Source organism: Narcine bancroftii, chromosome 8, assembly GCF_036971445.1.
Source record: "Narcine bancroftii isolate sNarBan1 chromosome 8, sNarBan1.hap1, whole genome shotgun sequence".
NCBI lineage: Eukaryota > Metazoa > Chordata > Chondrichthyes > Torpediniformes > Narcinidae > Narcine > Narcine bancroftii.
The window spans coordinates 1985873-2007659 of record NC_091476.1 but is presented as its reverse complement, the minus strand read 5'-3'; the positions used below and the strand labels follow the sequence as shown (position 1 = coordinate 2007659).

The window sequence follows — 21787 nt, the reverse complement described above, 5'->3', positions numbered from 1 at the left end:
TTCAGGCTTTGCCTGGGATGCTGGTTAATGATATGCTCCACCCGATTGGTTCATGCGTTACATGTGACGCTGTTTACTTATATTCATTGCTCGATTGGTTCACAATTTGCCGAGGTAACTTTTTATTGATATTCCCTACCCGATTGGTTCGTGCGTTGCACGTGACGCTGGTTAATGATGTGCCCTGCCCGATTGGTTCATACGTTGCCTGGGACGCTGGTTAATGATATACCCCACCCGATTGGTTCATACGTTGCCGGTGACGCTGGTTAATGATATGCCCCACCTGATTGGTTCAGGGGTTGCATGTGACGCTGGGTAATGACATTCCCCACCTGATTGGTTTGTGGGTTGCACGTGACGCTGGTTAATGATGTGCCCTGCCCGATTGGTTCATACGTTGCCTGGGACGCTGGTTAATGATATACCCCACCCGATTGGTTCATACGTTGCCGGTGACGCTGGTTAATGATATGCCCCACCTGATTGGTTCAGGGGTTGCATGTGACGCTGGGTAATGACATTCCCCACCTGATTGGTGTGTGGGTTGCACGTGACGCTGGTTAATGATGTGCCCTGCCCGATTGGTTCATACGTTGCCTGGGACGCTGGTTAATGATATACCCCACCCGATTGGTTTATCCGTTGCCTGGGACGCTAGTTAATGATATTCCCCATCTGATTGGTTCAGGGGATGCATGTGACGCTGGTTAATGATATACCCGACCTGTTTGCTTCATGCTTTGCTTGTGATGGTGGTTAATAATATGCGCCACCCAATTGGTTCATGCGTTACATGTGACGCTGTTTATTTATATTCACCGCCCGATTGGTTCAAACGTTGCCGAGGATGCTTTTTATTGATATTCCCCACCCTATTGGTTCGTAGGTTGCACGTGACGCTGGTTAATGATATTCCCCATCCGATTGGTTCATGCGTTGCCTGGGACGCTGGTTAATGCTATTCCCCACCTGATTGGTTCAGGGGTTGCATGTGACGCTGGTTAATGATATGCCCCACCTGATTGGTTCAGGGGTTGCATGTGACGCTGGGTAATGACATTCCCCACCTGATTGGTTTGTGGGTTGCACGTGACGCTGGTTAATGATGTGCCCTGCCCGATTGGTTCATACGTTGCCTGGGACGCTGGTTAATGATATACCCCACCCGATTGGTTTATCCGTTGCCTGGGACGCTAGTTAATGATATTCCCCATCTGATTGGTTCAGGGGATGCATGTGACGCTGGTTAATGATATACCCGACCTGTTTGCTTCATGCTTTGCTTGTGATGGTGGTTAATAATATGCTCCACCCAATTGGTTCATGCGTTACATGTGACGCTGTTTATTTATATTCACCGCCCGATTGGTTCAAACGTTGCCGAGGATGCTTTTTATTGATATTCCCCACCCTATTGGTTCGTAGGTTGCACGTGACGCTGGTTAATGATATTCCCCATCCGATTGGTTCATGCGTTGCCTGGGACGCTGGTTAATGCTATTCCCCACCTGATTGGTTCAGGGGTTGCATGTGACGCAGGTTAATGATATGCCCCACCCGACTGGTTCATGCGTTACCTGGGACGCTGGTTAATGATGTGACCCAACACTTGGGCACTGAGGCTTAGGGTTTCCACCCATTTGTTTCCAAACGTCTGTTTCTACGCCTCCTGATTCAATCTTCTGTTTCCTCCCTTTGTTTCCACGCCTCTTTTTACATCCCTCTGTTTGAATCCATCTATTTGCATCTTGGTTTCAACATCTCTGTTTCCACCCTTCTTTTTCCACACCTCTCACTCCATGCGGTGTGTCCTCCTCTTGCTTTTGACCCCTCTGTTTTGAGCCCTCTCATCTGTCTCTGCCCCTCCAATTCTACCCCATTGAATGAAGCGCTCAAGTGCGCAGTGAGTTCACTCTGACACCAGGGGGAGATATTGCGCCTAATGTGGGCTTTTGCAGTTTGCCCATCTTGACACTGGAGGGCGGTGTGGTCCCAATTTCTCTCAACTACATCTCCACCTGCACTCACTGATTCACCAAAATTAAGTCAATCATTTTTAGGTGTTTTTGAATCTTAAATATTTGTAAAACACTCTTTATTCCATTGTTTAATTTTAGAAGTGTTTTGGGTCATTAAGAAGTTTGGTGGTGTATGTTTTGAAGCATGTGAGGAAACCAGAGGAAACCCACAGACACAAGGAGAAAGTACCTTACGGACAGCGCCAGATTTGAAACCCGGTCACTGAGGCTGTGACAGTGTTGCTTGGAGTCTGAGGACATGGTTGTGGTACTGACTGGGTGTTTTCCATCAGTATTTACTAAAAAGGACATGGTGGATATTTGGGCATGTTCATGGGTCCAGGTGTTTTGAGAGGAATTCTTGGGATTTTTGGAGGAGTCTGAGCCCTTCATCAGGAGTGCAGGATAACAGGCAAACACTTGAATAAAAAGATAGGGGAGAGGAAGAGACAAAAAGGTAACAGTTAAGGGGTAACAGGTGGACACAGGTGGGAGGGTAGAAGAGAAAAATGGGGGGAAAAAGGACAGGGAAGCATAGCTCTGATAGAATGAAGGCAAAGGGACATGAGAGGAAAGGAGACAGGTGGGGAAATAGAGACCAGAGGAGTGGTCTTACCAGAAATTTGGAGGTCGATATTGATGCTATTTGATTAGAGACTTCCAAGATGGAATTTGTGTTAGGCCTTGGTTTGGCAATGTGTGAGGCCTTGGACAACCATGTTGAGTGGGAATGGGATGTGGAATTAAAATGGTCTGCCCCTGGGAGATCCTTCTGTTGGAGCCATCAGAGTGAAGGTGACCAATGAAATGATTTTTCCAGTTTGTGTCCAATCTACCCAGCATAGAGGAGGCCACGTCAGGATCAACAGATCCAGTGGAGGACCCTACGGATTCATCAGTGAAGTTTTGCTTCACAGTCAGGTTCCAAGGGAACAGTTGATGGGAAGGAATGAGCGAATCACTGATGGAGCAATCACAACAGAAAGGAAGGAGGTGTCTGATGGCAGGAGTGGTGGAAAATTTATGGTGTGGGAGGCAATGACCAGGAGAATTCTGTCCTTGTTATATTGAGGGGGGTGGGGGAGGAGGGGCAGGGTTGGGAATAGAGATGTGGGCAAGGGCATTAGGCCAGATATCCTGGACCAGATGGGCCATACAAGCACATATGTGAGCTGAATTCATCACCTCACAAAGATATGTCACTTGCTTAACTAGCCGACTGCCCAGCAGCATCCCATTCCAGGAGCTGCTCAAGATGTTACTATTCTATGATGTTGTCTTGACCACAATGAAGAAGGTCGAATCCGCCCCTTGTTTCAATGTCTAGCAACATGCAGCTGTGATACCTCACACCTGAAGGATCAGCCAATTAACTGTTGACCAGATTCCAGCTCAGGCCTGGCTGCTGTCTCCATCACCATCGCCAATAGTGAGAGACCATCAGTTCAGGGGCTGTTAATCAGGTGACAGAAATTCATGGGTTTAAAGCAGATGAGTTTCTCTCCCCGCCCCACTCTCCTCTCTTTCCCCTTCCCCCGCTCCCCACTGCCCCCGCTCCCCACTGCCCCCGCTCCCCACTGCCCCCGCTCCCCACTGCCCCCGCTCCCCATTGCCCCCGCTCCCCACTGGCCCCGCTCCCCACTGCCCCCGCTCCCCACTGCCCCCGCTCCCCACTGCCCCCGCTCCCCACTGCCCCCGCTCCCCACTGCCCCCGCTCCCCACTGCCCCCGCTCCCCACTGCCCCCGCTCCCCACTGCCCCCGCTCCCCGCTCCCCCCCTCCCCCGCTCCCCCCCTCCCCTCCTCCTCGCTCCCTCCTCCCCGCTCCCTCCTCCCCCGCTCCCTCCTCCCCCGCTCCCTCCTCCCCCGCTCCCTCCTCCCCGCTCCCTCCTCCCCGCTCCCTCCTCCCCGCTCCCTCCTCCCCCTCCCCTTCCCCTCTTCTCCTCCCCTTCCCCTCTTCTCCTCCCCTTCCCCTCTTCTACTCACCCCCTTCCCCTCTTCTCCTCACCCCTTTCCCCTCTTCACTCTTCCCCCCCACTCTTCCCCCCCCCTGTAACCTGTGGTTTTCAGCCTGAGATGTTGCTGCCATCAGAGGAAGGTAGGAAGTTTGGTTTTACTGTGGCTGCTTTTTCTGGGGTTGTTCTCTGAGTTGTTGGGGTGAAAGGAATTTGGTGTTCGTGGAAGCCACCGTTTGTGGGTAGTTTGCAATCTGGTGTTTTCCATGTGGCTCAGAACGATGGAGCCAGAGAAATGTGTTGGTTTCGTGTGTGTGGTTTACGGTGCATGCAACTTTAGCTCTTGTCTTGGGATGATGGTTTTGGGATGTTTGTACCTGATTGTGTCTGAGGTTTGCCTCTGAAGTGTGGGCTGCTGATGGACGTAGGTGGGCAAGAGCTGGGTTTGGGGATTGCATGGGAAATGGGGAATTCTCTTGCTCTTGAATGCAAGAAGCACTTCATTTAACTTTCTGCTCATGTAACCCTATCTGCCTTATGCATGAATGAGTGGTTTGTGTAATAGTGCACTTTATTACAGGACAATCAATTGAATTTTGATCTTGGCATGTTTAGCAGAATGAAGGTGAATGGGGGTATTTGTGTGGTTCTGTTCTGAATGTTTAAAGTTCCTGTCTCTGGATGTACAGTTCAGGGGTGAAATATCCTGATGTCAGTTCTTCTGTTTTCACACGTAGTAACTCAACCAATTTCTGTAGCGACGCAAATGCTGGGGAGGCTCAGCAGGTCAAGCAGTGAACTTTATATAGTACAGATACTTGCCCTGATAAAGGGCTCAAGCCTGAAACGCTGTTGTGTGTTTATCTGAATACTGTCTGGAGCAAACAAACCAGGGTCTCCAATCAGAATTGGGTGGGGAGTTTTGTGCATTACAGTCGTAGCGATGCAACATTTAAAATCTTTAGGTTCATCTGTGTCTTAAATCTTTAAAGTTATACCTGCACCCCCAATTAACCTCCAGTCTCCAGAGAACAGTCCAGCACAGAAGCAGGTCCTTCGGCCCTTCGAATCTGTGCTGAACTATTATTTGGCCCATTCCCACTGACCTGCAACCAGTCCATAGCCCACCATACCCTTCCCATCCACATACCCATCCAAATTCTTCAATATTAAGATTGACTCCTCATTCACCATCACCCAGCAGCTCATTCCACATTCCCTTTACTCTCTGAACAAATTTCTTCCAATTTTCCCTCTAAACTTTTCCCATTTCACTCTTATTCCAAATCCGCTGGTTTGTCTCTGAGTGGATAACGCTGACCTACATTTACTGTCTATCCACCTCATAATTTTAAATACCTCTGTCAAATCTCAGTCATTCTTCTACCCTCCAGGGAATAAAGTCCTAACCTGTTAAACCTTTCCTTGGAACTGATTTCCTGAAGTCAGAGCAACATCCTAGTGAATTTTCTCTTTCAATCTTATTGATATCTTCCCTGTCGTTAGGTGATCACAACTGCACACAAGACTCCAATTTTGGCCTCACCAATTTCTTGTGAGGCTTCACCGTAAACTCCACACTTTGAAACTCAGTACTTTGGCAAATGAAGGCCAATATGACAAAAACTCTCTTTACAACTCTATCCACCTGTGACAGCACTTTCATGGAATGACACCTGTTTCCCAGTTCCCTCTGTTCTACCGCACTCCTCAGTGCCCAACCGTTCACCGTCTTTTCATGGTTTGTCCTTCAAAATGCAACACCTCACAGTTGTTCATGTTAAATTCCATCTGCTGTTTATTCCAGCTGGTCCAGATCCATCTGCAAGCTTTGAAAACCTTCCTTGCTGTCCACAACGCTTCTGATCTGAGTATTGTCTGCAAACTTGCTGATCCAATCACCACATTGTTGTCCAGATTGTGCATCTATATGACAAGCTACGCTGGTCCCAGCACCGATCCCTGCAGTACAGATCCCTGCAGCACACCACTAGTTACAGGCTTCCCCCTTCCCACCCCCCTCCAAAAACAGTAAATATTGAACACATAAAATACAATAAAACAATATCTTTTACAAAAGGAATACGAACAAAAAAGACGTATCATCTACTTATTCACATTAAATCTGATCGTGTTTATCTTCTTATCATTTTAGGTGGTGGTGGTCCAAGGCCTGCTCTTTCTGTTATGTTCCATATATGGTTCCCAGGTTTTTTCAAACATTGTAACTTTGTCTTTTAAATTGTATGTGATTTTTTTTTTCCCAATGGGATATACTTACACTTGGTTATATATTCCATTAATGTTTGTAGTCATATCGTCCAAAGTGGCCATCTTATATCTTTATTTTCACTCTTTCCCGCCTCTTCACCACCTCCATCCCTTTTTTCCATTACTGTCTTTTAAGCTTTCCTTTTTAAATTCAGTATATGACAACGCACTTAAGACATGAAATACCCCAACAATCCCCACAAGCAATAACCCTTTAACCCCAAATGAACCTCCCCTCCTTGGATTGCCCCTTGTCCCTTGACAGGAACAACTCCCCTTTCCATTCAGTTTGCTCACAAGGGTTTTCAACTTACTCGCAAGCATCAACCGATTTCACAGTGACCATTATTCTTCCCCCCCCAACCCCCCAGAAAACACTATTTTCCTATACATATAACAAAGCTCTCTCTCTCTATTTTTTTTCCCTTCTTCTCCTTCTCTCAGCCATCTTTAAATCTTTATGGATACATTATCTTTACTTTATATTTTTGTATATTTTCTTGCCAGACTTCTTTCTTGTCACTCTTCTCCTGTCCTGCAAATGTTCAGCAAATTCTTGGGCTTTCTTTGGGTCCAAGAACATTCTATTCTGTTCCCCTGAAATAAATAGTTTGAGTACTGCTGGATGTCTTAATATCAAGTTATAACCTTTCTTCCATAAGATTGTTTTCGCCGTGTTGAATTCCTTCCTCTTCTTTAAAAGTTCAAAGCTTATGACCGGGAAAAAAAATTTTTGTCCCTTGTATTCCAACGGCTTATTGTGTTCTCTTGCCTGCTCCAGTATGTTATCTCGTCTATCTTAGAAATGTTACCAATATGGATCTCGGTTTTAGATGTGGTGGCGGTTCCAGTACTAGCGTTCCATGTGCCCTTTCGATTTCTATTTCTTCATGTGAATCTGTCATTCCCAGCATCTTTGGGATCCATCCTTTTATAAATTCCTTCATACCTGACCCTTCTTTGCCTTCTTTCAGGCCCACAATTTTTATGTTGTTCATGTTGTTTCGCCTACTGTTTCCAATACGTCATTTTTTTGCGTCTCTCAGCTGGCCTCTCCTCAGCTGAGTCCCCCTCCCACTGGCATTCACCTTTTCTTTGACTTGCGCATTGCGCATGTGCAACTCTTCGCGCAGGTGCAGTTGAACACCTCTTCTTGGCTCTGAGAGCCATTTTTGAAGTCCACCGGTTGGGAGGACACCACTCCTCTGGGAACACCAGAGATCGGCCGCTCTTCTCCACGGTGGCTCTCTGCTCCAATGTGCAGATAAGGCCTTCTTCTTTCTTCTCCAGTGATTTTCCTTCTTTCCTTTTCTCTTTTATTATTACGATTTCTCTTTTGGGTGTGTGAGGGATACTGGAATGTTAGGAGTCCAGAGATACTGGAAGCAAGTGCCAATTAAGAATAAAGTATTATGGGTTAACTTAAGGTGAAGGGATACTGGAATGTGAGGAGTCAAGCAAGTGCTCATTAGAGATGAAGTATTATGGGTTAAATCAGGCTGGAATGAGAGGAAGGGTTGTAAAAGTGTAATAAACTAAGGATGTTCAAAACAGGATAACAAGTTGATTGCTTTAGCAAGTCTTAGGGATTGATTAATGAGTGAAGCCATACTTCTCTGGCTAACAAGTTTGCAAGAAGACACATAAACTGATAAGAAGTTAGAATCCACGTGGGCAGAATTACCTAATGCTAAACCAATCCAGGAGGCAGAAGAATGTTGGGGGGAAGGTATCTCTGTACTGAAATGAAATGTATAAAAGTTGGGTCAGCCCCAGGATCTGTGTGTATTCCCAGGGTAAGGGGAAGCACCCAACTTTGCATTGTTGTATAATAAATGTTCTTTGTTCTCAGTTTTTGTCTCGAACAATTTCTGTGAAGGTACTTCTGTTTCTCACAGGTGCCATCTTCTGTCTCTTCTCTGAAACTTTCTCTTTCTCTTCCTGTATTTTATGTTTATTGAGCTCTGTTTTTTCAAACTTTTTTTTCTTTTCCCTGGAGAGGGCTGGTTCCACTAGACCAGCCACGACTCCATCACGTGACTCCCTCTCCTCACCCTCGTACTTGAGAATGGTGTGAACTCTACCCTAGAAACAACCACAGCAAAGAGACCATTCAGCCCTTCTCATCCCTGGTGAAATATCATTCTGCCAGTCTCATCGACCTGCACCCAGTCCCTAACCCTCCTGACTTCCCACATCCATGGATCTCTGCAATTGATTCTTAAAACGTAAGAGTTTGAATGTTAAATGGCAGACCATTGAGGAGTGTCGTCGAACAAAGGGATGGAGGAACTGTGGTACAAAACTGCCCGAAAGTGGAGTCCCATGTAGAGATAGGGGGTGAAGAAAGCTTCTGGTATTTTGGCTTTCAGAAATGAGAGGATTGAGTGCAGGAGGTGGGAGGCCATGAGCAAGTTGGACAAGGCCTGGGTGAGGCCAACTTGGGAACGTTGTGTGCCGTTTGGGTGGCCGGAGGAGAGGAAGGATAGGAATGAGACAGCGCGTCGAGGAGAGGGACAAGAAGGTGGTCTGGCTTTAGGGGTTTGAGTTCCAGGGGAAGGTTGGACAGGCTGGGACTTTATTCCCTGGAGCATAGAAGATTGAGGAAGATTTGAAAATTGTGAGGGGGGACGGATCGTGTCCATGGGGACAGGCTGTTTCGAAGGAGAGTGGGAGAGATTCAAATAGGAGGACATGGATTGAGATTGAAGGGGGATTTTCTTCCCTCAGAGGGGGGTGGGAGCGTGGAATGAGCTTTGGGCCAAGGTGGTGGAGGTGGGATGGACTGGACTCTTGGGGGGGAATGTGGGGCAGGTCCTGGTGTGGAAATGTGCAGCCTGAAGGGGAGATGGACTGGAGGCCCGAGGCAGCTCTCGGCCCCTTCCCCAGTGGGACTGGGCTGGCAAGAGATCCCGTGGAGGGGTGGCTCAAGCTCTCGCGAGAGCGACCGCTGGGGGCCGTCATGTTGTTGATCTTTCCCGCCTTTGGAGCAGTTGGTCGCGAGCGGGAGAGGTTCGTGTCGGTGCTTCACGGGCGGGAACCGGGGCATTTTGGGAGCGACACCAGGGAGGAGGGAGTTTCCACGGGTCGCCCTTTGGGTCCGGGGCGGCCGGAGCTCGGAGGGGAACGGGCGGGGAGATGGTTGTGAGGTGGGGCCGGGGAACCGTGAGGGAGTTTCGGTCGGGGTGACATTAGTGTTTCTGGTAGTCGGGACCCGCGAGGCTGAGGGGGGGGTCGGGGCCCGCGAGGCTGAGGGGGGGTCGGGGCCCGCGAGGCTGAGGGGGGGTCGGGGCCCGCGAGGCTGAGGGGGGGGTCGGGGCCCGCGAGGCTGAGGGGGGGTCGGGGCCCGCGAGGCTGAGGGGGGGGTCGGGGTCCGCGAGGCTGAGGGGGGGGTCGGGGCCCGCGAGGCTGAGGGGGGGTCGGGGCCCGCGAGGCTGAGGGGGGGTCGGGGACCCGCGAGGCTGAGGGGGGGGTCGGGGCCCGCGAGGCTGAGGGGGGGGGTCGGGGCCCGCGAGGCAGAGGGGGGGGTCGGGGCCCGCGAGGCTGAGGGGGGGGTCGGGGCCCGCGAGGCTGAGTGGGGGGTCGGGGCCCGCGAGGCTGAGGGGGGGTCGGGGCCCGCGAGGCTGAGGGGGGGTCGGGGCCCGCGAGGCTGAGGGGGGGTCGGGGCCCGCGAGGCTGAGGGGGGGGTCGGGGCCCGCGAGGCAGAGGGGGGGGTCGGGGCCCGCGAGGCTGAGGGGGGGTCGGGGCCCGCGAGGCTGAGGGGGGGGGTCGGGGTCCGCGAGGCTGAGGGGGGGGGTCGGGGCCCGCGAGGCTGAGGGGGGGTCGGGGCCCGCGAGGCTGAGGGGGGTTCGGGGCCCGCGAGGCTGAGGGGGGGTCGGGGCCCGCGAGGCTGAGGGGGGGGTCGGGGCCCGCGAGGCTGAGGGGGGGATCGGGGCCCGCGAGGCGGAGGGGGGGGGTCGGGGCCCGCGAGGCGGAGGGGGGGGGTCGGGGCCCGCGAGGCGGAGGGGGGGGGGTCGGGGCCCGCGAGGCGGAGGGGGGGGGTCGGGGCCCGCGAGGCTGAGGGGGGGGGTCGGGGCCCGCGAGGCTGAGGGGGGGGTCGGGGCCCGCGAGGCTGAGGGGGGGGGGTCGGGGACCCGCGAGGCTGAGGGGGGTGTCGGGAACCCAGAACGGTGAGGGGGTCGGGGAACCTTGGATGGGAATGAGCGGGAAGTTTGTGATGGATGTGAGGGGGCTGGGGATGGGGACCTGCATGTGGAATGGGTGGTCGGGGCCAATAATAGAAAGGTTCCACTTTTCCACAGGACTCTCTGTTCCTCAAGTAGATGCGGCAGTGATGTTCCCCCCACCCCATCCAGCGCCAGGATTCCAGGCGTGGGGGTCGATGAGGGATCAGGGATGCTATGAGGGCGGTCGACAGTCTGACCCGTTTGGTGACCCCTGACCTCAACCATCATGTTACTAAAAGGAATGGATGAAGGTCTGGCAGAGGATGAGGTTTGTCTTCATTTTGGTGAGGCATTTGATAGGCTCCACAGACTTAGTCATAAGGCTTGGGATCTATGGATGTGTGGATTCAGAAATGGCTTAACTGCAGAAAGCATTTGGATATGGGCATGGATGGGAGGGGTATGAAGGGATATGAAATGGGTGCTTGTCAGTGGGATGAGAAAATCAGTTCACCACAGACTGGAAGGTTTCTGTGCTGGAATGAGACGTCATTAACAATGACACCGACAGCCCAATCCTCTTTCTGCCAGTTCCGCTGCAGACATTAGAAGACGGTCCTGTTTAAAATAATCCGAATAACCCTGGGCGCGGACCCACCGAAGCCACAGTTTAGTTCCTGTACCTCAGATGGTGAAATCTACAGATTTTTCTTTAAAATATTGTTTACATTGTAAAACAATTTGAAAAGTGCATTAACTTTAGTTAATACCCACACTCCTGTTCGGCTCCGAATCATGGGTCCTCTACCGGCATCACCTACGGCTCCTAGAACGCTTCCACCAGCGTTGTCTCCGCTCCATCCTCAACATCCATTGGAGCGCTTTCATCCCTAACGTCAAAGTACTCGAGATGGCAGAGGTCGACAGCATCGAGTCCACGCTGCTGAAGATCCAGCTGCGCTGGATGGGTCACGTCTCCAGAATGGAGGACCATCGCCTTCCCAAGATCGTGTTATATGGCGAACTCTCCACTGGCCACCGTGACAGAGGTGCACCAAAGAAAAGGTACAAGGACTGCCTAAAGAAATCTCTTGGTGCCTGCCACATTGACCACCGCCAGTGGGCTGATAACGCCTCAAACCGTGCATCTTGGCGCCTCACAGTTTGGCGTGCAGCAACCTCCTTTGAAGAAGACCGCAGAGCCCACCTCACTGACAAAAGGCAAAGGAGGAAAAACCCAACACCCAACCCCAACCAACCAATTTTCCCCTGCAACCGCTGCAACCGTGTCTGCCTGTCCCGCATCGGACTTGTCAGCCACAAACGAGCCTGCAGCTGACGTGGACTTTTTACCCCCTCCATAAATCTTCGTCCGCGAAGCCAAGCCAAAGAAGAATGTTCAATTCAAAAGGAAAAAATAATGAAAAAATCTTAATTCAAAGCCCGAGCGCTAAGCAAGGTTCAAAAAAAAACCCACAGGAATAAAGTGCCAACATCCTGCAGATGGATTTATCAGTGGCTAAGGACCAGATTTATTCTCGTCTCTCGCCGTGCACACACGAAGATGAGAGCAGTGTTTGAGATGCTCCAGGCTCCGTGTTACAACGTATACCCAGCCAGAAAGAATTCCGATCCATATCCCCACGTTTTTATTCCTGGGGCTGACGGCAGGGTTCAGCCTGAAATAGCAGAGGATGAGAATCCAGGCAAAAGGACAGAAGCCCAGACCAAAGCAAAAATTGCAGCAGAAGGATTTAGTTCCACCGGTAGAGAGAGAGGGAGAGTGGAAGGACACTTTCAGAATGCCCATAGGATTTAACCTGTTTAAAAGCAGGTGGCACAAATCTGTGCAGAGGGGCACAATTTAAAGGCGATTGCAGATGTTTGATTGGGAAGCTGCAGGAATTCAACCCATCAGAATGAAGTAAATGCAATATCCATAGAGAGAAACCTTGGGCTTTTCTCTGGAGTGATGCAGGAAGCTCATGGACTGAATGGATTTGTGGCAGAGCTTGGTGGAGGAGCAGGCAGTGCTGAGGAAACAGAAGGCTGCTGAAGGACTTGTAAAAAGAGAACGTGCAGAAGGCTGCGGGTGCCTGGAGCACATGGCCGGGGAGGATTGTGGAGTCTGGAATAATAGGGACATTTAACATTTAGACAGGCACATCGATGCAACAAAAATAGTGGGTTATGGATTTGAGGGGTGAAAGGTTCAGTTTGTAGTAGGTTTGAGCAGGTGTCTTGTGACAGCAATACACCTGAGCAAAAAGCTCTGCAAAAGTATGGACATCGCCCAGGACATCTCAGGTAAAAAGCCTCCACCATTGAGAACATTTGCTGGGAATGATGCTGTCAGAGAGCATCAGGAATCAAGGATCCACGTCACCCGCTCTGTTCTCACTGCTCCCATCAGGAAAGAGGTATAGCCAGGTTCAGGAATAGCCCTTCATCACGAGACTCAACACACATTCAGGGACTTTTCCTTTTGCACTTTGAATTTTTTCTCTCTCAATTCCAGTTTGTTTTCATATCCAAATTTTCAGAGATTACAAGTAGATGAGCCCAGTTGGGGAAACTTGGTTTTGGTCTATGTAATGGTTACTTTTATCCCCTTTTATTGTTCATTTATATTAGTGTCTGGGCCACTATGTGGTCCAGGTACAGCTGACAGACCTTTACCAAAGGGTCACGTTTATGTGATTTTTTTTTTTTCCGTAGGTAACAGCAGTGCATTTCCACAGCCCAGCGGACATCCAATTGATCGTGATACATATTTTCGCGAAGGCCAGTGCTATTTTTATAAATGAGATTAGATATTTGGTCAAGTTGTCGCTTGTTTCCATGAAGATATTGCTCCAGGTCTCACGCGGAGGCCACTCCTGTGATCGTGGTTAATTTTTCTGCGCTTTCTTGCCAAAATGGCCTCACTTTCACTCACGACCACGTAGAAAAGTTTGATGAAGCTCATCATCCCATTGGCCTTCATAACTATCCTATCAACCTGAGCGGCAACCTTGAGGGATATTTGGATTTGAACCCCAAAGTCCCTCTCTTTATCCTCACTCATGTAACCGACTGGTAACCTTGTACCCAGCCTTCTGGTTTGTCCTTCCAAAATGCATCACCTCACACTTACCTGGATTGAAATCCTTATCCTTCGACAACCTTCAGCATCATCCACAACTCCTCCAACCTTCACATCATCTGCAGACATACTGACCCATCTTCTGCCTCTTCATCCAGGTCATTTATAAAAATCATCAAGAGCAGGGGTCCCAGAACAGATCCATGTGGCACTCCACTCCTCTCTGCTTTCTTCCAACAAGACAATTTTTTATCCACAGCCAAAGTTACCCTGATCCTTTGCCAAATTGCTTTCTAATGAGTCTCGTCAAATTCTTGCTAAAATCCATGTAGACCACATCTACCACACGACCCTCATTCATTTCCTTTGTTACCCCACTCAAATAAAACTCATTTAGACTCATGAGGCATGACCTTCCCATCACAAAGCCATGCTGACTGTCTTTGAGAAGTCTGTACTTCTGCAAATGCTCATAGATCCTATACTGGTCTATAATTCCCAAGATTCTCCCCATTACCTTTTCTAAACAAGGCGACTGCATTTGATGGTTTGTGCTGGATTTTGGGGGCAGGGGGCTGGGTGTTTGTGGGCAAGGGCTGGGTTTGGGGCTCAGGGAATTCTCTTTTCCTCTTGACTGCAAGGAACACTATGTCTAACTTCCTGCTGATGTGACTCTGTCTGCTTTATGACTGAATGAAGTGAATTTTGTGTAATATTGCACTTTATACCATGACAATCAATTGAATTTTGATCTTGGCATGTTTGGAAGAATGTTCTTAGTGACAAATCTGTCACCATGTAAGGGGTTTGAGTGTTTTTTTTTTCTCATCCTTGTTGAAGTCGAGTTCCTGTCAAGGTACAAAAAGGTACAGTAACAAAGCACAAACTCTAAAACACAGTCTTTATTGAGTCATGCCAGAAGGAATGAGGGGTACCAGTGGTGGGTGAACAGACTCACCTCACTATCGATGTTTGAACGGGAGTTAAAGAACACAGTCACATGGTAGAGCTTTTAAGACATTTTCCTGCCAACAAATTGGATAACATTTCTTGGAAGGTATTAGTACAGCTTCTGCTTTACATTTTGCACATCCTCTTCCTCAAGACAGAGAAAGGATTTGTTGTTGGCAATTTAATCTCATGTGCCCGTTATAATTAAGAACATCCTTCTGGTCTACAAAATTTCAACAGAAATCTGGAAGGGTTGCTCACAGTACACATTGGTAATCATTCTCTGCCTGTCTGATTTCTGGTTTCCAATTTACACATGTAAATGTCTAGTTTCATAGTAATTTTTAATTGTTGAAGTTGACAATGGTGGCTAACAGTTCAAAGCAGAAACTGCCATTCTGGGTCTGAGTGGTGCTGAAGGCTTCTTGCAGCCTTTGGATCAGGCCTGATGAGCCTCCTTCAGGTGGCCAGAATACCCCCGATGTAAAGTCACATATTCTATCCGAATGCGGCTGTATGGAGGCCATGTGAAAGAGCCTGATGTGGATCGGAGGAGTACTTACCAATCTTCCTTCGGGAGATATAATCTCCGTGTCTGAGCAATTCCCCCGAGGAACCTGAATGCAGCCGCCTGATGATAATCAGCCAGGGACCCAAATCCCCGCGCCTGACAGCCCCCCTCCTCATGCCCGACAACCCACCCTTCCCGCGTCCGACAGCCCCATTCACCTCACCCGAGAGCCTCCATCACTGCGCACGACACCACCCATCACTGCTGCCTGACAGCCTCCCCTGACCCAACATCCTGTGCCAGCCGCACTTGCCCTGATGTCCTGCACTGACAGGAACTGGAGTGCGCTCTGAGGCGCCTCTCCTGCAGCTGTCCCTTTCAGGCTGCCATCTGAAAGAACATTCCATAGGGCTGTTTCTGCTTCTGCAGACTGATTCTTGACGTAGAATGCAGCTGAAAGTGGCTCCAGCTGTAGTCAATTCGCACTATTGTTTTAGAGATGAGGCAGGCATTAGGATATGAGACTCAGTCGAGGAGTTGAGAATTGAAATGTCCTTAGTCACTCTATCTCCTAGCTTCCTGGCAAAATCTGTGTGATGGTGTCTTCATCACAATTATCAGAACAAGATCCAGCTAATATTCTGCACCCTTCATGAAATTGGAAAGTGAATGGGGGGAATTTGTGTGGTCAGGGCTTAATATGACACAGAATGATGCAGACACAGGAAATGTGAGCAGGCTCTTACCACTTTAATGAGGAGATATATATACAAGAGGACGTGACTTTAGGGTGAAAGTGGAAAGGTTTAGGTGGAACTTCGAAACTTAATGAGTGGTGGGAGTGTGGAACGAGCTGCCATCTGATGTGGTGGGTGCAGGCTCAGTCTTCAGTTTGAAGAATAAATTGGATAGCGACAAGGATGGAGAAGTCTCGAGGGTTATGGAAATGGGTGCAGGTCAGTGGGACGAGTGGAATGATGTCTTCAGCACAGACTTGAAGGGCTGAATGGGGTGTTGTCTGTGTTTTTATGGTTCTAATTAATGCCAAGACATTTTGGGCACTAACTATACATCCACACAGAGAGAACCCAGACTGAATCTTTACATTTAAACATAGAGCAGAGTAATTGGCCAAAGGAGCTCTGACCACATAAATAGTCCCATTAACCACCCACCACCACCCCCATCCCCCCCCACACACACACACACACACACACGTGTACAGAGTTTGAAGGGTGGGGTGAACATACAAGCAGACCCGTGCAGACGGGGCCAGATTTGAACCAAGGTGACTGACGTGGCAGGACCATTGCACCACCTGTGGCATAAATATTCCCAAGTCATCGCCCTAAACCAATGCTCCAAGGCACTGGGAGAGCAAACAGCTTAAAGTATACCCAATTCTGCATAGTTTGAACTGCTGTACAACCATCAGGAACAAAGAAAACCCTAGTTGGTCTTATTGAAATTTTCAGCTATCATAGAGCACAAAAGGCTTTCAAACCCACAGTCAAAGAACAAGTCCCCAAAACAAACAGATCTCTGTCATGAGTCAAGGCTCCTCCGACACTCCCTGAGCTGGAAGCATTGGTTACTGTTTTGACCCCACGAACTAATAAACAACATTGATGTTGTTTTGACCACAATGACAAAGGTTGGAGCCAGCCCTTGTTTCAATGTCCAGCAATATTCAGCATTGATACCTCACACCTGAAGGATCAGCCAATTAACTGTTGGCCAGATTCCAGCTCAGGCCTGGCTCCTGTCTCCATCAAGGTGGCCAATAGCGAGAGAGCATCAATTCAGGGGCTGTTAATCAGGTGACAGAAATTCATGGGTTTAAAGCAGGTGATTTTTTTTCTTCCCCTTCCCCCCCACTCTTCTCTCTTTCCCCTTCCCCTGCTCCCCTCCTCCCCCCCGTGTTCTCCTCCCACTTTTCCCTCTTCTCCCCTTCTCCTATTCTCCAACCCTCTTCACCCCCCTCTTCTTCCCCTCTTCTCCTCCCCTCCTTCTGCTCTTCGCTCTTACCCCCCCCCCCCCCTGTAACCTGTGGCTTTCATCCTGAGATGATGCTGCCATCAGAGGAAGGTAGGAAGCCTGGTTTTACTGTGGCTCCTTTTTCTGGGGTTATTTGAGTTGTTGGGGTGAAAGGAATTTGGTGTTCGTGGAAGCCACCGTATGTGGGTAGTTTGCAATCTGGTGTTTTCCATGTGGCTCAGAACGATGGAGTCAGAGAAATGTGTTGGTTTCGTGTGTGTGGTTTACGGTGCATGCAACTTTAGCTCTTGTCTTGGGATGATGGTTTTGGGATGTTTGTATCTGATTGTGTCTGAGGTTTGCCTCTGAAGTGTGGGCTGCTGATGGACGTAGGTGGGCAAGAGCTGGGTTTGGGGATTGCATGGGAAATGGGGAATTCTCTTGCTCTTGAATGCAAGAAGCACTTCATTTAACTTTCTGCTCATGTAACCCTATCTGCCTTATGCATGAATGAAGTGGTTTGTGTAATATTGCGCTTTATTACAGGACAATCAATTGAATTTTGATCTTGGCATGTTTAGCAGAATGTTCTTAAAATGACAGTGACCCAGGTTCAGATCTGTCCCCGTGTAAGGAGTGTTTTTATCTTACCCTTCACAAAATGGGAAGGTTAATGGGGGTATTTGTGTGGTTCTGTTGTGTATGTTTCAAGTTCCTGTCCCTGTGGATGTACATTTTTTTGTGTTCACTCGTAGTAACTCAACCAATTTCTGTAGCGACGCAAATACTGGAGAGACTCAGCAGGTCAAGCAGAGAACTTTATATAGTACAGATACTTGCCTAATAAAGGGCTCAAGCCTGAAATGCTGGTTGTATGTTTATCTGAATACTGTCTGGAGCAAACAAACCAGGGTATCCAATCAGAATTAGGTGGGGAGTTTTGTGCATTAAAGTCCTATCAATGCAACATTTAAAAATTTTTAGGTTCATCTGTGTCTTAAATCTTTAACGTTATACGTGCAGGACAATAACAGGCCCTTCACCCCCAATTAACCTCCAGTCTCCAGAGAACAGTACAGCACAGAAACAGGTCCTTTGATCCTTCGAGTCTGTGCTGAACTATTATTTGGCCCATTCCCACTGACCTGCAACCAGTCCATCGCCCACTATACCCTTCCCATTCACATCCCCATCCAAATTCTTCATAATTAAAATTGACTCCTCATTCACCATCACCCAGCAGCTCATTCCACATTCCCTCTACTCTGAACAAATTCCTCCAATTTCCCCTCTCAACTTTTCCCATTTCACTCTTATCCCAAATCCGCTGGTTTATCTCTGAGTGGATAATGCTGACCTACATTTACTGTCTATCCATCTCATAATTTTAAATACCTCTGAGGGGACGATGGCCCAGAAAGGGGACGAGGGCACAGAAAGGGGACGGGGGCCCAGAAAGGGGACGAGGGCCCAGAAAGGGGACGGGGACCCAGAAAGGGGACGAGCGCCCAGAAAGGGGACGGGGGCCCAGAAAGGGGACGGGGGCCCAGAAAGGGGACGGGGGCCCAGAAAGGGGACGGGGGCCCAGAAAGGGGACGGGGGCCCAGAAAGGGGACGGGGGCCCAGAAAGGGGACGGGGGCCCAGAAAGGGGACGGGGGCCCAGAAAGGGGACGGGGGCCCAGAAAGGGGACGGGGGCCCAGAAAGGGGACGGGGGCCCAGAAAGGGGACGGGGGCCCAGAAAGGGGACGGGGGCCCAGAAAGGGGACGGGGGCCCAGAAAGGGGACGGGGGCCCAGAAAGGGGACGGGGGCCCAGAAAGGGGACGGGGGCCCAGAAAGGGGACGGGGGCCCAGAAAGGGGACGGGGGCCCAGAAAGGGGACGGGGGCCCAGAAGGGTGAGGGGAGGGGATGAGCCGCCAGAAGGGGGAGCGGACGAGGACCCAGAAGGGGGAGGGGGACCCAGGAGGGGGAGGGGGACCCAGGAGGGGGAGGGGGACCCAGGAGGGGGAGGGGGACCCAGGAGGGGGAGGGGGACCCAGGAGGGGGAGGGGGACCCAGGAGGGGGAGGGGGACCCAGGAGGGGGAGGGGGACCCAGGAGGGGGAGGGGGACCCAGGAGGGGGAGGGGGACCCAGGAGGGGGAGGGGGACCCAGGAGGGGGAGGGGGACCCAGGAGGGGGAGGGGGACCCAGGAGGGGGAGGGGGACCCAGGAGGGGGAGGGGGACCCAGGAGGGGGAGGGGGACCCAGGAGGGGGAGGGGGACCCAGGAGGGGGAGGGGGACCCAGGAGGGGGAGGGGGACCCAGGAGGGGGAGGGGGACCCAGGAGGGGGCGGGGGACCCGGATCCAGGATGCTGAGGGGGGAGGGGGACCCAGGAGGGGGAGGGGGACCCAGGAGGGGGAGGGGGACCCAGGAGGGGGAGGGGGACCCAGGAGGGGGAGGGGGACCCAGGAGGGGGAGGGGGACCCAGGAGGGGGAGGGGGACCCAGGAGGGGGAGGGGGACCCAGGAGGGGGAGGGGGACCCAGGAGGGGGAGGGGGACCCAGGAGGGGGAGGGGGACCCAGGAGGGGGAGGGGGACCCAGGAGGGGGAGGGGGACCCAGGAGGGGGAGGGGGACCCAGGAGGGGGAGGGGGACCCAGGAGGGGGAGGGGGACCCAGGAGGGGGAGGGGGACCCAGGAGGGGGAGGGGGACCCAGGAGGGGGAGGGGGACCCAGGAGGGGGAGGGGGACCCAGGAGGGGGAGGGGGACCCAGGAGGGGGAGGGGGACCCAGGAGGGGGAGGGGGACCCAGGAGGGGGCGGGGGACCCGGATCCAGGATGCTGAGGGGGGAGGGGGACCCAGGAGGCTGAGGGGGGAGGGGGACCCAGGAGGCTGAGGGGGGACGGGGACCCAGGAGGCTGAGGGGGGACGGGGACCCAGGAGGCTGAGGGGGGACGGGGACCCAGGAGGCTGAGGGGGGACGGGGACCCAGGAGGCTGAGGGGGGACGGGGACCCAGGAGGCTGAGGGGGGACGGGGACCCAGGAGGCTGAGGGGGGACGGGGACCCAGGAGGCTGAGGGGGGACGGGGACCCAGGAGGCTGAGGGGGGACGGGGACCCAGGAGGCTGAGTGGGGACGGGGACCCAGGAGGCTGAGGGGGGACGGGGACCCAGGAGGCTGAGGGGGGACGGGGACCCAGGAGGCTGAGGGGGGACGGGGACCCAGGAGGCTGAGGGGGGACGGGGACCCAGGAGGCTGAGGGGGGACGGGGACCCAGGAGGCTGAGGGGGGACGGGGACCCAGGAGGCTGAGGGGGGACGGGGACCCAGGAGGCTGAGGGGGGACGGGGACCCAGGAGGCTGAGGGGGGACGGGGACCCAGGAGGCTGAGGGGGGACGGGGACCCAGGAGGCTGAGGGGGGACGGGGACCCAGGAGGCTGAGGGGGGACGGGGACCCAGGAGGCTGAGGGTGGAAGGGGACGGGGACCCAGAAGGCTGAGGAGGTACGGTGACCCATAGGGCGGAGGGGGGACCGGGACGTGGACCCAGAAGTCTGAGGGCACCTGCGAGGCTGAAGGTGGGGGTGGGAACCCGCGTGGTTTAGGGGATCCGTGTGGTTGAGGGGATCGGAGATCTGCGAGTGTGAGGGGGACCCGTGAGGGTGAGGGAGTCCCGGCCGCATGGATGGGAATGAGCAGGAAGGGGTGCTCGTCAGTGAGACGAGAATATCAGTTCACCACAGACTGTAAACTTTCAGTTCTGTAATGAGACGTCATTAACTATGACACCGACAGCCCAACCTTCTTTCTCCCAGTTCCACTGCAGACATTGGAAGATGGTCCTGTTTAAAATAATCCAAATACACCTGGGCGCAGACCCGCCGAAGCCACAGATTATTTCCTGCATCTCAGATGGTGAAGTCTTCAGATTTTTCTTCAAAATTTTGTTGACATTGTAAAACAATTTGGAAAGTGCATTGACATATATTGTAATGTTCAATTCAAAAGGAAAAACTATCACTAAGCAAGGTTCAAAAAAAACACACAGGAATAAAGTGCCAGCATCCTGGAGATGGATTTCACAGTGACTAAGGACAAGATTTGTTCTTGTCTCTAGCTGTGCACACACGAGGATGAGAGCAGTGTTTGAGATGCTCTAGCCAGAAAGAATTCCGATCCATATCCCCACGGTTTTATTCCTTGGGCTGACGGCAAGGTTCAGACTGAAATAGCAGAGGATGAGAATCCAGGCAAAAGGACAGAAGCCCAGACCAAGCAACAATTTGGGCAGAAGGATTTATGTCCACCGGTAGAGAGAGAAAGAGAGAGAGAGTGGAAGGATACTGTCAGAATGCCCATAGGATTTAACCTGTTTAAAAGCAGGTGGCACAAATCTGTGCAGAGGGGCACAATTTAAAGGTGATTGCAGATGTTTGATTGGGAAGCTGCAGGAATTCAGCCCATCAGAATGAAGTAAATGCAATATCCAGAGAGAGAAACCTTGGGCTTTTCTCTGGAGTGATGCAGGAAGCTCATAGAGTGAATGGATTTGAGGCAGAGCTTGGTGGAGGAGCAGGCAGTGCTGAGAAAACACAAGGCTGCTGAAGGACTTGTATAAAGAGAACGTGCAGAAGGCTGCGGGTGCCTGGAGTGCATGGCCGGGCAGGATGGTGGAGTCTGGAATAATAGGGACCTTTAACATTTAGACAGGCACATTGATGCAAGAAAAATAGTGGGTTTGCGGGTGTGAGGGGTGAAAGGTTCAGTTTGTAGTAGGTTTGATCAGTTGTCTTGTGACACCAATACCCCTGAGCAAAAAGCTCTGCAAAAGTTAAGACACCGCCCAGGATATCTTAGGTAAAAACCCTC

The 21787-nt window shown here is 51.6% G+C and overlaps 1 long non-coding RNA gene across 1 annotated transcript; it reads left to right on the top strand.

Moving 5' to 3' along the window:
• Positions 1 to 9305: 9305 nt before the first annotated feature.
• Positions 9306 to 13232, top strand: LOC138741643 (uncharacterized). The gene is made up of 3 exons (XR_011343628.1): positions 9306 to 9394; positions 10547 to 10739; positions 13130 to 13232. It is a non-coding gene; the product is annotated as an uncharacterized lncRNA (long non-coding RNA).
• Positions 13233 to 21787: the final 8555 nt, after the last annotated feature.